We start from the raw sequence: 17185 nt of genomic DNA, 5'->3' as shown, positions 1-17185 counted from the left end.
CTCCCACCAGGATCAGCAGGTGGGTTCATAGGACTAAGACCCAACCAAATCAAACAAATGCTCAAACCCTGCACTGGGAGACATTGCACAGGGCCTCCTGGTGGAACTAACTAGATTCGCCAACACATGTCTAGCTGGCAACATACCAGAGACCATACGGCCTCTTTTTTGGCGCTACCCTCTGTGCCCTGAGGAAAAAAGATGGAGGAATCAGACCGGTAGCTGTGGGCAATTCACTCCGGCGTCTCGTCGCTAAGGCTGCTGCTAGAGCAGTTAGTCAGGCAGCAGCCGACATGCTGAAGCCAAAACAGCTTGGGTTTGGCATTCCCCAAGGGTGTGAGGCAGCGGCTCATGCAGCTAGAGCCTACATTGCCAACATTACGGATGAAAAAGCCCTGATAAAGCTGGACTTCAAAAATGCTTTCAATCTGGTTAGAAGGGATGCAGTACTCAGTGCAGTTCATCGCCTTTTTCCTTTCCTCTACCCGTTTGTAAACTCATGCTACAGCAAGAATCTAACTCTGCTTTTTGGGGAACATGAAATTGAATCACAAGAAGGTGTCCAACAGGGTGACCCCCTTGCTCTTTTTCTTTTCTGCCTAGTTATCAAGGAAGTCACCGATAACCTGTCCAGTTAGCTCAACATTTGTTTTTTGGACGATGGTACTCTAGCTGGCTCCCCAGCCTCACTCTTGGACGACATAAGAATAATTCAGGAGCAAGGAGCAAGCCTAGGCCTCACCCTGAACCCTTCCAAGTGCGAAATAACCTACACCAACCAGCGCATAATAGAGCAAATAAAGGTTGTTTTGCCTGACATTCATCCAACCAACCCTGAGGACAGCACACTCCTAGGTGCTCCTCTTGGAAGGAATGCCATCGATGGGGTCCTTAGTAAGAAGATCACTGACCTGAAGAGGATGAACGAGAGGATTGAAGACATCGATGCTCATGATGCACTTTACCTCATCACCAGATGCTTGCCCCTCCCCAGGCTGACCTACTTTCTAAGATGTTCGCCATCTTTCAACAATATTAAATTAGAGGAGTACGACAGCTTGCTGAAATCAACACTAGAAAAAGCCCTCAATCTTTCCCTCAGCGACTCACAGGGGAAACAGGCCTCCCTTCCTGTCAGACTCGGGGGCCTTGACGTGCGCACAGCAACACAAATTGCTGTACCAGCGTTCCTGTCCTCTTCAGTGGGGTCTGACAACTTGGTGAAGGAAATCCTACCTGAGCACCTAGTTCAACAAGCAGGGGTACATGATCCCAGCTTCACAGACTGCACAACCAAATGGGTCTCTCACAGGGCCAGCACCCCAACCACCGCCTTCTGAAGCCCTTAAGCAATCCAGCTGGGATCGCCCCATTGCCGACCAAGAAGCTGCGACTTTTGCTAGAAGCTGCGACAACACTACATGACACTGCCCGACTTAGAGCTGTAGCCGCTCCCCCATGCAGGTGATTTCCAATTAGCAACCCCAATGTCAGCAACCGGCACCCGTCTCACACCGCAGGCCCTCCGAATTGCCGTGGCTTTCTGCCTCGCTGCCCCAATCCACACCGAATACAGGTGTATTTGCGGCGAGGCAGAGGCCGACAGATAGAGACAGCATGGCCTTTTCTGCCAAAGGACAGGAGGATGGCAGGCAAGACACGGCGAGGTCAATGACATTATTAAGAGAAGCCTTACCACAGCCGGTTGTCTAGCAGAGAGAGAGCCCTGTTACCTAATGTCTCGCAACTCTGATGAGCCTGTCGGTCGGCCAGACAGAATCACGGTGAACCCCTGGAAGAATGGTAGACAGTTGGTGTGGGACTACACTTGCGTTTCAACTTTAGCCAATACCTCTGTTGACTTCAGTGCTACACAAGCAGGAGGAGCTGCCAATCACCGAGAAGCGGCCAAGTCACGTAAATACAGAGACCTTGAGCACCACTACAATTTTGTCCCCATTGCCTCAGACACTTGGTGCCTGGGGTAAAGGTGCTGCTAGCTTTTTGAAGGAGTTGGGGTCTAAGCTAATCGAAACTAGAGATCCTAGAGCTGCCAGTTTTCTTTTTCAGCGCCTTAGTGTGGCAATCCAGAGAGGAAATGCTCATTGCATCCATGGTTCCTGCCAGCCATCTGAGGAGCTGTTCAACTTGTGACAAGCAGCCTTGTACCCTGCATGTAATCAATATTGTAACTTTTTGTGTAATGACATTTTCAAATAATTAGATAAATATACACACATACCAAAAGAATAGGGGTGGTAGGAGAAGAAAATATCAAAGTGTTCAGTGAGGATCCACAAGGTCTTCTCTGAGTACTCTTTATTTTCTTCTGAGGCTACGGGTCCCTACACTTGCACCAGAGGTGGTACCCCTCCTAAAAAATTATTAAGAGATATATATCTCTTGATATAGATATAGATATATAGATATATATATATATATATTTATATATATATATATATATATATATATATTTTATAATTATATATATATATATATATATATATATATATATATATATATATATATATATATATATATATATATATATATATTATAATTATATATATATATATATATATATATATATATATATATATATATTATAATTATATATATATATATATATATATATATATATATATATATTATAATTATATATATATATATATATATATATATATATATATATATATATATATATATATATATATATATATATTTTATAATTGATTGGATTGGTAGGATAGAAGACAGACTAATAGAAGGGCGGAGGGGGAAGAAGATTGAAATGTTACCGAAAATGCTAGTTTAACATTAACTATATCGCCACCATCACTAAATGTTCCAATTACGTGCAAGAAGAATGATTTACTTATCATAAAATGGTTTATCAAGTAGTAGATAACCGCTTCAAGTTATAGTGTTAAACATTTAACATTAATAAACGTTTTCCCTAAACCTGTTGTACTTGTGGAAATAAATATATATAATACATAATGATCAAATTCGATTCGTACACGCTTTTCAAAGTAATTTTAATCCCTCGATTCCTACTGGTACTGGTGTACCAGTACACCAGTACTGATGTACTTGTGCACATGTACATGAAATTACACATTATATTAAATACCTCAAAAAGACTGATTCAACCCGTCTTGTATAGGGAGAAATATCCCGCTAGATAATAAGTAAGTAATTATCAGTAGAAGTCACCAAACCGGGAAGGCTATATAGTACCATCAAATGTGCGAGATAATCAGAGGGCTCTAAATATCACCAAGGATGCCAATACGAGAATAAAAACGCATAAGGCAAAGATATCAAAAGTATCCGAGTCGCCAAGAATTCTATCGAGGGACAAGCGACCGCAGGGGACAGTCGGAAAACAAGACACGCTCGTCCTGGAAGTCAGGACATTCAACAAGGATATGTACGACCATAAGAGGAACAATGCAATTCGGACATTAAGGAGCAGGGCGGCGCTCCATTAAGTGATCGTGAGTTAAACGGGTATGGCCAATACGTAACCTAGCCAGAGCCGTTTCCCACCGCCGGTTACGGTGGCAGAAGGAAGGCCACGGACACACAACTCTTGAGAGTACGCAGTTTGTTACCAAGAACAGAAGACCAACAACTCTGCCATCGGGCAAGGATGGAGGCATTAATAACTGGGTAAAAGTCAGAATAAGGAACACCTTTATGGGAGATGGGACAAGTGCGGATAGCGTCCTTAGCCACAGCATCCGCATGCTCATTTAAAGAGACACCAACATGGCTGGGAACCCAGCAAAATGCAACAGACTTTAATTTACTGCAGATAAGAAACAGCCAATGTTGAATCTCGATGACCACAGGGTGGACTGGATTAAAGGACCCTAAAGCCATGAGGGCACTATGAGAGTCAACTACTACCATGAAGGAGGATTGCCCCTAGGAAACCAGGTGACGAAGAGCATAGATAATAGCGGAGAGTTCTGCTGTGAAGATGCTAGCCTCCGGAGGAAGGCGACACATAAGTGTGGTCAGGAAAAACAACAGTAGCTCATACCGTCAGCAGACTTTGACCCGTCGGTGAAAATGGGAACGGAGTGGGAGTGAGAAGAGAAGTGCTCAAGGAAGAGGCATTTCAGAACTGTAGAAGGGGTAAAAGCGTTAGTGATGCGTGTCAGAGAAATACAAAATTTGGGAAGGGGATGCTACACGGGGGCAAGGAGGGAACAATACGAGGAGAAACATTAGTAAGACGAACCGAAAGAGAATCTTGTGAGCGAGACAAACGGAGAGAAAGAGGAAGGTGGTGAAGAGGAATAGGAACTACAGGAAGGGTAAAAGTCAAAGCACGACAGAGGCGAGTGAGACGATGCTGTAAGGATCGTGCAAGATAGCGAAGACTGTAGCGATCACGGCGATCCTGGAGAGACAGACAGCCAATGTCAGCGTACAAGCTGAGGGTAGGAGTTGAACGAAAAGCACCAGAGCCGAGGCGCAACCCCGTATGGTGCAAAGGATCAAGATGGCGAAGAGTAGGAGAAGGAGAAGCAGAAGAGTATGCAGGGCAATCATAATCGAGCTTAGACAGGACGAGAGGGGAATGCAAATAGAGGAGCGTGCACTTATCCGCTCCCCAAGAAGTATGAAACAAAACCTTAAGTAGGTTAAGGGCCTTAGAGCATTCAACATGGAGGTAAGAGACATGGGGCGACCAAGACAAACGAGTGTCAAAGAAAAACCCCAAAAGCTTCGTGGAATTTTTGTACTCAAGGGGCTGACCATAAAGTGATAAAGAGGGACGAAGAACGACCCGCTTCCGAGTAAGTCATGGCACAAGTCTTAGTAGTAGACAACTTGAAATCATGATTGGTGGCCCAAGATGACACGGCATCAATCGCAAGTTGGAGCCACCGTTGATGGAGAGGCGAATCATCACCTCGACAGCAAAGAGCAAGATCATCAACATAAAGAGCGGAGAAGATGCCAGAAGGAAGGGAGGAAAGGAGACCATTGAGGGTAACCAGAAAAAGAGTAGTACTCAGAACACTACCTTGGGGCACACCTTCATACTGTCGAAAAGAGGCAGAGAGAGTGGCACCAAGCCTGACTCGAAAGGTACAACGAGAGAGAAAGCTTTGAAGGAAGAGAGGGAGATTACCACGAAGGGCAAAAGAACGAAGTTGGGACAGAATATGGTATCTCCAAGTCGTGTCATAAGCCTTTTCCAGGTCAAAAAGGACAGCAACAACGGAGGTCTTCGCAGCAAAAGCAGTACGAATATGGACCTCCAAGTTCACCAGGACATAAGTCGTGCTGCGGCACTTGCGAAAATCAAATTGAGAAGGAGAGAGGTGGTGGTGGTGTTCCAAGAACCACATCAGACCGACATTTACCATACGCTCAAACAGCTTGTAAACACAACTCTTGAGAGCAATAGGGTGAAAATCCTTAGGGGACGTACCGAGAGACCCTGGTTTCCGAATAGGGAGTACAACGGCATCGAGCCAGTCCTCAGGGACGGACGACGACTCTCAGACCTGGTTATACAGATTCAGTTAATACTGAAACGTGCACGGAGGGAGATGGCGAAGCATCTCATAATGAACGTCATCCGAGCCCGCTGCCGTAGATTCGCAGAGGGCCAGGGTAGACTGAAGTTCATAAAGAGAGAAAAGATCGTTATAGGGAAGGCGGAGAAGAGTGTGGAAATTTAAAGGATGCGATTCAAGAACAGGCTTACGAAGAAGGAAGGATTGAGGAAGATGAGAACCAGAGCTAACAGAAGAAAAGTGGGAACCCAGTTTGGCCGCGACCTTCACTGGATCCGCCACACGAGTCCCACGGAGACGGAGAACCGGCGAGACATCTGGAACAAACTTGCGGATCTTCTTCCAGATCTGCGGTAGAGGAGTATCGGACGTAATGGTTTTAACATAATATTTCCAACTCTCACGTTTAGCAGTACGGATGGTCCTACGGGCCACCGCACTTGCCTTCCGAAACAGAATAAAAGAATCAGCCGTCTGCCGGTGGCGGTGTTTTTTCCAGGCTGCACGCTTACAGCGGACAGCCCGAGCACAGTCCGCATTCCACTAGGGAACACACTTCCGTGTGCCCCGGGAGGAAGAGTGAGGGATAGAGCTGAAGGCAGCGTTGAAGACTGTCATAAAAAAGGAGGAGGGCGCGAGGAGGAGGGCGCGAGGAAGAGGCAGAGAGGAGAGGTCAGAGAGTAGCGCGGAGGGTGAATAGGCACAAGTCAGCCTTGGCAAACTGCCACCTAGGGAAGGAAAGGGGAGAGTGGAAAGAAAAAAGAAACGAGGATGGGGAAATTATCACTTATGGAGGTCATCAAGAACCTGCCACGTGAAATCTAAGTAGAGGGACGACGAGCAGAGAGAATGATCAAGACAGGAAAGGGTGCGAGTTCAAGAGTCCACATGAGTGGGCTCACCAGAATTCAGAAGAGACAGAGGGGAAGCGAGGACGAACGGTTCGAGAAGACGGCCACGGGTGTTTGTCAGAACATCACCCCAGAGGGAATGTCGACAGTTTAAATCACCCAAAAAGGAGCACCGGCTCTGGCAAGGAGTCCAGGTGCTGCTAAAGATCGGGGAGGGAAAGAGGGACATTTGGAGGGAGATAAGTGGAACAGACTGTATACCATTTACCCACAAAAACACGGGCAGCAGAACAATGGATAGGGGACGGAAGAAGTAGGGGGACGAAGGGAATATCAGAACGAATTAAGAGAGCAGTAGAGTTATGGGCCCCAGCAAGAGCTGGGGGAGGGGAAAGAAAGGAATAACCACGAAAGTGACCAGGACGAGCACTAAGCATTGGTTCCTGGAGACAAACACAAAGTGGTGTAAACTGTGTAATTAGAAGTTGGAGTTCATGGAAGTTGGCATAAAATCCACGAATATTCCACTGAAGAATAGACATTATCAAAGAGAAAGGACAGTAACAGAGAACAAGAAAAAATATGGGAAAGAGGAACACAGTTTATTAAAGGATCTTAGGGTCATGAGCAGGGTCAGGAGCAGGGTCGGCAAAATCAGGGTTAGGGGGCATGGGTAAACTTAGTAAGGAGAGAGGGAAGGGAGCGAGAGAACAGACCAGACGTGGACTGATGGGGTTCGGAGGAGGAGGAGACAACTGAGAGGGGCAGGCAAGGACAGTTGGAGGAAAGGGAGGGGGGGGGGGTGCAGAAATCAGGGAGTGCACCTCAGGAAGGGCAGCAACAGAGAGAATCGGGGGTGGAAGAAACCTCCATATCAGAGACGGGTTCGACCACTGAAATGGGAGGGGATAGAGTGACAGTCAGAGGGAGGGGGCGAGGAAGAAAGCGAAACCTTCTTACCCGCCAAAGAGGAAGAAGGAGAGGAGCCAGGCTTACGTTTCTGGCTCAAAGAGACAGGTGTTCCAGTAACAACGTACCGGGCGACAGACTCAATGGTTTCAGCAGGAGAAGAAGAACGAGAGCGAACAACACGAAGATTGCTGGGAGGATGATGGATATCAGCCTGGACAGACAGGTGGCGTGGAGGGTCAAGAGACTGGGGGGAGGGTCGGGAAGAAAGTGGGGGGAGATGGAGAAGAAGACAAAGAAGATATACCGGACTGGGTAGGAAGGGGGGGAAATCCCAGATGGAGAAGCGGGAGGGAGATCATCTGGGACCAGTGGCAAAGGAATAGGGGAGGTGGTGGTGGGTGGGGTCGGGTTTAAGGCCTGGAAACGGTTGTGAGACTGAGGAAGACGGGAAGGACGAGGAGAGGTAGAACGCAACACGCGAGCGTAGGAGACGCCCGCGAAAGGGGTTAGACGACGAACTTGGCGTCTCGCTTCAGGAAGACAGACAATCACGGTGCTTCAAGTTGAGGACGGCTTCCTCGAGTTTGTAGTACATACACGAGCGGGAGAAGGTAGGATGGGCTTAACCGCAATTGAGGCAGCGAGCCTGGGGAGAAGTGCACTCGGACTTAGAATGACTATCGTCCCCACACACGGGGTACAGATACACAGTACTGGTGCATTTGAGGACACCGTGCCCGAACTTCCAACACTTATTGCATAGTCTAGGAGAGGGAATGTACTCCTGAACGGAGCATCTGGCACCAGCAAGAATAATAGAGGGCGGAAGGGTCCTACTATCAAAGGTGACTTTTACAACTCAAAGGGGCTGACGGCGATGACCACGAAGGGGTCGAGTAAACGTGTCCACCTGGAGGACAAAATGGCCTTGGGCTTCGAGGATATGTTTAATATCCTCATGGCAATCGTTGAGGTCCTGAAGACCAGTTGCAACATGGTGCGGGAGAAGAACAGTGCCTACACTGGCATTTAACCGAGCGTTCTTGGAGACCCGAACAGGGGTCTCTCCAATGTAGGACAAAGCGGCTAAGCGAGTAGCTGCATCCTGAGGAGCAGCAGCGACGACACGCATAATGTAACTGGTGGAGTTAAAAGTAACAGAGGCATCTACTGAATCAACAAGGTGTTTATGGAGGGAGAAATCGTCAGGAGAAGAAGAATCCAGATGGTGGAGATCAAAGTATTTAGTCCATGTAGCGGGACCAAACAAGGCGTTGTAAGTAGCATTTCGGGAAGAGATCGTGCGAGTGCGGCCGTGGCGGGAACGGCGTTGAGAACCCCCGGAGTTCATGGGGGTAAAAGGCGCAGTAGTCACAATGAGAGACGGAGCCGTGCCAGGGGACGAGGTGGTCACCACTGGGGGCTGGGGACTCGACCCTACCGCAGAGGAGGGAGGGGAGCTGAGGGTAGTAGTCAGGACGTCGGGGCCCAATGCAGCAGGGGCTACAGGGCCTGGTCTTCCAACACAGTCCGACTCGGGGGCTTGGTCGCCCACCCTACGAGCCTAAGAAAATACAAGGGAAACATTATCAGCCATGAAAACGAGGAAAACTTTCATTCACGAATGTGCCCCCACACCCACCATGGAGCCACAATTAGAGGCAGGACACCCAACAAGAAGCTATCGCCGATCTTGCCGGGGGCCCCCAGGGGTGCGTCGTGAGTATACGCCCCACAAACGCCACCTTAAGAACCATGAGTCCGTCGAGAGCGGGTTCAGTGACGAAAGGAGGATTGACAATAAAAGGGTCCCCTCGCTCGAGACGTTGGGTACTACAGTTCTACAGGTGCAAGAGTATGCCTCCTCAAACACACGAGCGTCAAAACAAAAGAAGGTCGAAAGAATAATCAAAACAGGCAAAAGGTCGGCAGGAAATGACAATTTGATAGGAGAAGAGGGGGGAGAAAAAGAAACACGAGTAAAAGGAAAAGGGGCCTGGCAAAATTGGTAAAGGCAGCAGCAGGAGAATAAGGCTGCAAAAGGACAGAGGACTGACGCACGGATCATCACACTCCGGCAGCTGCCCACCAAGCCCCCTTACGGCGACAACGAGCCAGACAGTGAGGGGGGCTAGATAATAAATCAGGTCACACTTTGGTTGATCTAAAGGGCCGACTTATCACATTAGGGCAAAACCCAACCTCTGACTAGACATCCACAACCCGTTCTCAACACAACGGCCAAGTGGTCGTTAACCCGGGCAGCCAAACGTGAACGTGAAGAACGCTTCATATATAACGTGTCCTCCGTCTATGCTCGTCTGCCGGAACAACCATGGACATCTTCAAGAGAAAACTGGACTGTTTTCTAAGAGAAGTTCCGATCAGCCGGGCTGTGGTATGTGGCCCTGCGGGCCGCTCCAAGCAACAGCCTGGTGGACCAAACTCTCAAGTCGAGCCTGGCCTCGGGCCGGGCTTGGGGAGTAGAACAACTCCCAGAACACCTTCAAGCAGGTATCAAGCAGGTGTGCTCTGGCCCACAGCAATTAACACATTTTAACAAGACATTAAAAATGTTTGATCATACGTAAACTATTATTAAACATTAAATCTTAGTGTATAGTTAGGTTGACTTTACTCATTTGACAATTTGTATTTTCGGTACGTGGGTGAAGTTAGTTTCGGTTTGAACAAAGTCATCAAACTACAGTTTAGGAATTGGTCTGAACGTCATCGGTTAAATCGTGCGAAAAGTGCTTATTATTCACGAGCAGCTGTTTGGTGGTTGTAACATTGGACATTTGGCCGTAGTTTGAGGACGGGCTTGTACACCTGACTCAACAACGCTCGTATTCCTCTCTAGCAGAGCTCTCAGGGTGTTCGTATTAAACCTCAACCACCTATTTATTCCGTCGGTCAGAAAACGTCAATACAAGTTCTTTAATTTCTACTAAAATCCCTCAATTGACCAATTAGTATATCCAGTCCAAATTTTTTTTTATTATTTTAGGGAGAAGTTAGAATTCACTCGCCTACTATAATCACCTTCAACAACAATCCAAATCCTATACGCAATTTATACATACAGTACATTAATATTTACTTATATCTGACAAAATATAGTACTTGGTTACACAGGACGTTAATGTTAATTAAGTCGTCCCTGGGACTGGCTGCAGCGTGGACGACACTGACTCAGGATGGTTAGTTTCATTCACACAGGATGGGCTGTGTGATGCTATGGCTTTTGTCATCTAATTCCCGTAGTTACTTCTTCTGGTGACATTACTATTTCAGTGAGGCTTTTCTATGGAATTAAGTGGGGGGGGGGGGGGTTATGTGATGCTTGCTAGATTAAAAGTCTTTGGTCCGTATTTCAACGACTGAAATACTAAGTTCACAAACACCTTATAACTGCCAGAATTTAACGACTATACTTAATTTTTTCTCCGGCTTTTGGTTGAACGTTCAATAAAGTTATTAGTTGTATACGTTTGTACAGTTCATGTCTCAATAAAGTTGACACCCGAGCCGCTGTTGTGGAACAGTCAATGACGGTCGTTTTAGCATGTAATTTTGTTTTAATAATCAAAAGTTTTCAGCTGGGTCAAAGTCTCGACTAATAGACAAAGATTTATTACTCAATGTCATTATATTTACAAAGGACTAAGCCAGAGGTATTTGAATTATTTAAAATAAAGCTTTAACATCTTGTAACCCATGCTTAATTAGGCAATCAGCAAATATAGACTAGTTTACCAACAGAATACATTGTGATAAAATAACTTATCATCTAGTGTAACTTGCCTGTAAGCCTGGCGCAGGTAACCTCTTCCACAGGACTGTGAAGTGTAACTAATTAATAGCACCAATGTGGCGGACGGCAAGCAGCACCTCTCCCTACGCCGGCCAGCACCACACTGCCCGCCGCGCCTTTTGACTACCTTGCCCTGATGGATCAACTACCTGTGACGTCATTCACCTCACCTGACATGAGACCGCCTCACATACAAATAATTCACAAGTAAAGTCACTTCAACAATATTAATAAAGAGTTTATTTCTATTTATGTGAAGTATGAGCAAGTATGAGTATGTATTACAAGCACATACCTCACTACTGGACATTAAACCCACTACCTCACCCACCCAGTAGCTTGGAGGCTCCATAACGCCTTCTGTAACTGTGTTGTGTCATGTTGGGGTCTAGGCCAGCGGCCAGGTACAGCAACCGGTTTAGGTGTTCAACCTCGTGTGTACTCACCTATTTGAGCTTGCGGGGGTTGAGCTTTGGCTCTTTGGTCCCGCATCTCAACAGTCAATCGACTGGTGTACAGATTCCTGAGCCTACTGGGCTTTATCATATCTACATTTGAAACTGTGTATGGAGTCAGCCTCCACCACATCAATTCGTAATGCATTCCACCTGTTAACTACTCTGACACTGAAAAAGTTCTTTCTAACGTCCCTGTGGCTCATTTGGGTACTCAGTTTCCACCTGTGTCTCCTTGTTCGCGTACCAACAGTGTTAAACACTTTATTCTACTCTACCCTGTCAATTCCCCTGAGGATTTTGTAGGTAGTGATCATTTTACGCCTTACTCTTCTGTCTTCCAGTGTCGTGAAATGCATTTCCCGCCGCCTTTCCTCATAACACATGCCTCTTCGTTCTTAGACTAGTCTAGTGGCATACCTCTGAACTTTTTCCAGCTTCGTCTTGTGTTTGACAAGGTACGGGCTCCATGCTACGGCCGCATACTCCAGGATTGGTCGTACATATGTGGTATACAAGATTCTGAATGATTCCTTGCCTAGGATCCTGAAGGCTGTTCTGATGTTAGCAAGCCTCGCTTATGCCGCAGACGTTATTCTTTTTATGTGGGCTTCAGGAGACAAGTTTGGTATGTTATCAACTCCTAGATCATTCTCTCTGTCCGTTTCATGAAGTACTTCATCTGCTATTCTGTATCCTGTGTCTGGCCTCCTGTTTTCACCGCCTAGTTTCATTACTTTGCATTTACTTGGGTTGAACTTTAGCACCCATTTGTTTGACCATTCATTCAGTCTGTCTAGGTAATTTTGTAGCCTCTCACTATCATCCTCTGTTTCAATCCTCCTGATTATTTTTGTATCGTCAGCAAACAATGAAAGAAACGACTGACCCCTGCAGGACTTCACTGGTGACGTCTCGTCAATCTGATTCCTCACCCCTCACAGTGACTCGCTGTGTTCTGTTGCTTAGGTACTCCCTTATCCAATGGAGTACCTTCCCTTTCACTCTAGTCCTACTCTAGGGCCCTCCAGCTTTTTCCCTAGCCTTTTGTGTGGCACTGTGTCAAAGGCTTTCTGGCAATCCAAAAATATGCAGTCTGCCCCTACCCCTATCTTTATTGCCAGATTTTTGTTGCTTGGTCATAGAATTCAATTAATCCAGTGAAGCAGGACTTGCCATACCTGAATCCAAGTTGATGCTGTGTTACAAAGTTCTTTCGCTACAGATGTTCCACTAGCTTTATTCGCAAAATCTTCTCCATCAGCTTGGATGGTATGCAAGTTAGGGACATTGGCCTGTAGTTCAGTGTCTCCTGTTTATCCCCATTCATGTATATTGGGACTACATTAGCCGCTTTCCAAATTCTTGTCAGTTCTCCTGTTGCCAGTGATTTATTGTACACTATGGAGAGTGACAGGCACAGTGCTTCTGCTCCTTCCTTTAGTACCCAAAGGGAGATTCCATCTGGGCCTATAGCCTTTGTCACATCCAACTCTAGTAAAAGCTTCCTTACTTCCCCACTGGTAATCTCAAACTCTTCTAGTGGTTCCTGGCTAACTATTCCCTCCCTTATCTCCGGAACTTCTCCTTGCTCTAAAGTGAAGACCTCCTGGAATTTCTTATTCAGTTCCTCGCACACTTCTTTGTTGTTTGTAGTGAATCCGTCTACCCCTATCCTAAATTTCATTACCTTTTTCTTTACTGTTGATTTTCTTCCGATGTGGCTGTGCAGCAATTTAGGTTGAGTTTTGGCCTATCTTGCATATTGTCATTTCGTAGTGTCTTTCTGCCACTCTTCTCAACCTGACACATTCATTCCTGGCACTCTAGTATCTTTCTCAGCTCTCAATTGTTCTGGTATTCCTATAGTTTCTCCATGCCCTTTTACTTTGCTGCTTAGTTAGCCTACATCTCTGATTAAACCATGGGTTTCTCATCCTCATTTCATTGTTTTTCTTTTGGACAAGGACAAACTTGTTTGCTGATTCCTTGCACTTCTGCGTGATGTAGTCTATCATGTCTTGGGCCGTCTTTCCCCTGAGCTCTGTTTCCCTTGTTATATCTGTTAGGAATTTTCTTATCTCCTAATAATTTCCCTTTCGGAATGATAGCCATTTGTTTCCAGTTTCCCTCCTCGAGCTCAATAACCCTTCTTCAATCAGATACTCAAACACCAATACACTGTAGTCGCTCATTCCTACTGGGGCCTCGAAACTGATTTCCCTCATGTCGGAGTCATTCAGGGTGAAGACTAGGTCGAGTCTTCCTGGTTAATCGTTTCCTCTCATCCTCGAGGGCTCCCTGACATGCTGGCTTAGAAAGTTTCTTGTCGCCAGCTCCATTAGTTTGGTTCTCCATGTATCCTCAACTCCATGCGGTTCCTTGTCCTCCCAGTCTATCCTTCCGTGATTGAAGTCCCCATGATGAGCAGATGGGATCTATTTCTACAGGCAGCAGAGGCTGCTCTCTGAATTATAGTGTTAACTGCCATATTGTTGTTGCCATACTCTTGGCTGGGTCTTCTGTCATTTGGTGAAGGGTTATATATCACTGCTACTACTACTTTTGGTCCTCCCATTATCATGGGGCCTGTTATGTAGTCACTGAATCCCTTGCAGCCTGGGGTAACCATCTCCTTGAAACTCCATTCCTATCTCATTAGTAGGGCCACTCCACCTCTTCCCCTTCCTTCCCTCTCTTTCCTTATTAGAGTGTAGTCCTGGGGAAACACCACATTCGTTAGGATTTCTGAGAGTTTTGTTTCTCTGAGTCCGATTACATCTGAGTTCATCTGAGTATTACATCTGAGTATTACATCTGAGTATTACATCTGAGTTACAGGACCTTCTTGTGCTCTTTCCCTGAGTTCACTTGCCTTGCTTGTGATCCCATCTACGTTCGAGTACATCACCATGAAACTGACTCTCTTCTGTCCTTTCTCAGGTCCTATTACTTCCCGGAAGCAGGGAAACAGGAAGGGGCCTGGATGGAGGGCCAATGAAGGGGGACCTGGGGGATCTAGGGTGTGTGGGGACTGAGAAGATCTGGTATGGTGAGGGTGATGTAGGAGGAAGAGCTTGGGGGGGGGGGAGGGGAGAAAAGAGGGCTTGGGGGATGGGGAGGCTGGGGGGGGGGGTGAGAGGGGTAAAGGAAGTGTTGAGAGGGATGAGGAAGGGAGGGAGGGCCTTAGGGGAGTGGGGGAGAAGGGAGGGCTCAGGGGGCTGGGGGATACTGGAGGGCTTAGGGGTTGGGGGAGAATGGAGGGCTTGGAGGTGGGGGAGTAGGTAGGGCAAGGGTGGGGGGGATAGGGAGGGATTTGGGGGTGAAGAATTGAGATCCTGGGGAGGGTGCCCTAGGTGGGCACCAGGGGTTGGGGCATGTAGGACATCTATTGGGTGGCGTATGGGGTTGGTGCTACTCTCACTATGTCTGTTGAGCTGCTTGTGGAGGGTTCACTACTCCCCTTTGGGATTGTAGGGCTCGGGTTTGTGGCTTCCTGATTCCTTTCTGTCTCTCTGCACTCCCTCGCGGCTGCTGCCCTCATTCGCTCGTACCTTGTCCTATCCCTCTGCAGGAATATTTTTTTGAACTTCTGTGCATATGCTAGTCTGCTCTTGCTTTCTAACAAATCCTCTTTTGTTCTCTCACTTGTGAATGCCACCTTTATCAGTCAGTCTTTGTCCTTGTTGTACTGTCCGATCCTGAAAACCTTTTCAATATGTTGGTCAGCCCTCTCCATCTTTACCCCTTTAAGGATTTCATTAACTTCATTTTTGTCCTTGTGTCTCCTCTCCACTGGACTGGTCCCTGATTGTTCCTTAATGCCTACTATTACTACTGCTCTCTTTCGCTCTATCAGCTGGCCAGTACATCTAGCTGCTTCCTGAGAAGAAGCCACTTCCATGGCAACTTTCCTAATTGCAGAACTAGCTTCAGGGCTCTTTTTAAACAATTCTTCATATGACGGTTGTTTTGAAGGAGTCCCCTCAACCGGAACATCACCAACTCCCTGAGGGATGGTCTGTGTCTGGTATTGGGGAGGAGTCTCCTTCAGGCTTCTTATTTCCTCCTTTGCTGCCCTTAGTTCATCCTGCAGGTTGGTTACTGTCTCCCTCATTACCATCAGTCCTTCACTGAATTGTATCCAAGTATGAATTGTATCCAAGATTACTAAATAAATATGAAAACCCACTAAACACTGTGTATCTAATCTACTCAACAACGTAACATAATCGTACGTTACAGTCTATTGTTGGAAAGTTACTTGAATAACTAACTCGAACAAACTAATAGCTAACTCGAACGCTCGACTGCACCTGTCGGCTCCGCCGTCCCTCCACTTTTATCTGGTGTAAATGATCTCGCTGCATCCCTCAAATGATGTAGTTTTCCCAGAAGGCAGCTATGTACTCTGTGACCCAAATGTGATTGAAACAATTTTCAATATCAATCCTCAAAATCTCATTTCGACCTCACTAGTGTTGTTCCCTGGTGGAAGCTGCACCCGACGTTCTCTGCTGCCACATCAACGAGTCTTTACTACTGTGCCTGCCTACATTTATCCTGCTATAATGAATAACAGATCCAAATCCGGTAGGGCCACTAAGGCAGATAGCACGCCGATCAGGAATAATCAACTAGCCAAGCTAGCAACAAGGTTAGTCAAGCTGTCCCTCCCACGGGGGCCGCTAGGGGGGTGGGGGGGGGTACCGACTCTCCCCTTGTCAACAATAACAAACCATCCCAGCTGAGTGGTGCTTCGAAATCGTCACGGATCATGCAACAATTATGCAGCCGTATGGATCAACTTAAACGAGCTGCTGCCCCTTGCTCCGATTTCAAGCACATTGCTGATAACCCATTGCCCAAGTTATTAACCCAAATACATGAAGACCAACTGTCAGTAATCCAAGAGCAATCAGACTTAATAATTAACATGCGAAGTGAAGCTTCAGCAATGCTCAAGATTAATCAAGATCTGTCTGCCAGAGTCGACCTTCTCCAACATGAATATAACTCTCTCAAGACCACAGTTACTGACTTTAAACCAGAATGAGGGTTGTTGCCTGCCTGGCTGCGTGCTGACGTGGCAGTTTTGACATGAAGGGCCTTGCAATTCCTCCTGTTCTGCGGGTGAATTCCGTGGGACTGGAGTTCTCGTGTAAGGCTGGTTATCCAGCCATTGAGTTGGTGATGTGCGACATGCTTCGTGTCCCGGTGGAGGCTGTCTACGGAGTTGAGCTTGTTATGGCCCACCGGGTGATTATCAAGTTCGTGCGGGAGGACGAGTATCGGGACTTCCTCCGTCGGTACGAAGGGCGTTCGTTGCAGTTGCCGGATGGCGCCGGCTCTGTTGTGGTCTCAGACCGAAGTGGTGCCCTGACTTATGTCAGTGTACACGGTGTGCCCCTGGAGTTCCCTGAAGACCTTCTCCGGCGCTTCTTCGGGAGGTATGGTGCAGTCATCAGTGTGCGGGTGAACACGCTTTCCTCGGGGAAGTATGCTGGGAAGCAGACGAACATCCATACCTTAGGTATGCGCCTGCGGTCGGATATCCCTTCTTCTGTCCGGCTGCTGGGTTACTACGTTCGGGTGTATTATGCCCCG

At 46.9% G+C, this 17185-nt stretch overlaps 1 protein-coding gene across 1 annotated transcript in view; it reads right to left on the bottom strand.

Annotated features, from left to right (window-relative positions):
• The window catches only part of LOC138373314 (uncharacterized), a 179185-nt gene extending 167925 nt beyond the window's left edge, over positions 1 to 11260 (bottom strand). Inside the window, exon 1 of the mRNA XM_069339503.1 lies at positions 11114 to 11260. The gene's annotated coding sequence lies outside the window, so the exon portion shown is untranslated. The remainder of the gene's footprint in view (positions 1 to 11113) is intronic.
• Positions 11261 to 17185: the final 5925 nt, after the last annotated feature.

Source organism: Procambarus clarkii, chromosome 41, assembly GCF_040958095.1.
Source record: "Procambarus clarkii isolate CNS0578487 chromosome 41, FALCON_Pclarkii_2.0, whole genome shotgun sequence".
Taxonomy (NCBI): domain Eukaryota; kingdom Metazoa; phylum Arthropoda; class Malacostraca; order Decapoda; family Cambaridae; genus Procambarus; species Procambarus clarkii.
The sequence above is the reverse complement of the archived record's forward strand: the minus strand, read 5'-3'. Positions and strand labels throughout refer to the sequence as shown.